Source organism: Penaeus monodon, chromosome 29, assembly GCF_015228065.2.
Source record: "Penaeus monodon isolate SGIC_2016 chromosome 29, NSTDA_Pmon_1, whole genome shotgun sequence".
Lineage (NCBI taxonomy): Eukaryota > Metazoa > Arthropoda > Malacostraca > Decapoda > Penaeidae > Penaeus > Penaeus monodon.
In genome coordinates this window covers 39,648,728-39,649,102 of record NC_051414.1, presented here as the reverse complement: position 1 = coordinate 39,649,102, position 375 = coordinate 39,648,728, and positions in this window count along the sequence as shown.

The following is a 375-nucleotide window of genomic DNA, read 5'->3' as shown; positions in this document are numbered from 1 at the left end:
CCTCCCTCATCCCCTCCCTTCCTCCCTCGTCCCCTCCCTTCCTCCCTTAACCCTCCCTCAACCCCCCCTTCCTCCCTCATCCCCCCCTTCCTCCCTTAACCCTCCCTCAGCCCCCCCTCCCTCCCTCCGACGGAAGGCCAAGGGGAGGGGCGCCCGGGCGGATGTCGGCGCCAAAGAAGGCAGCGGCCGACGCTCGCCATGCCTTGAGAGCTTAATCGTAGGAACCACGCGAAGTGACTGAGGATGATGCCGAGGCGAGTGGGATCAGGTCTTCGCCTTTCTCTCCCCTTCTCATCTCCCTCTCCTCCTCTCTCCTCCCTCTTCCCCTTCATCTCCCCTTCCTCTCATCTTGCTCTCCCCTCCCTCTCCCCCTCT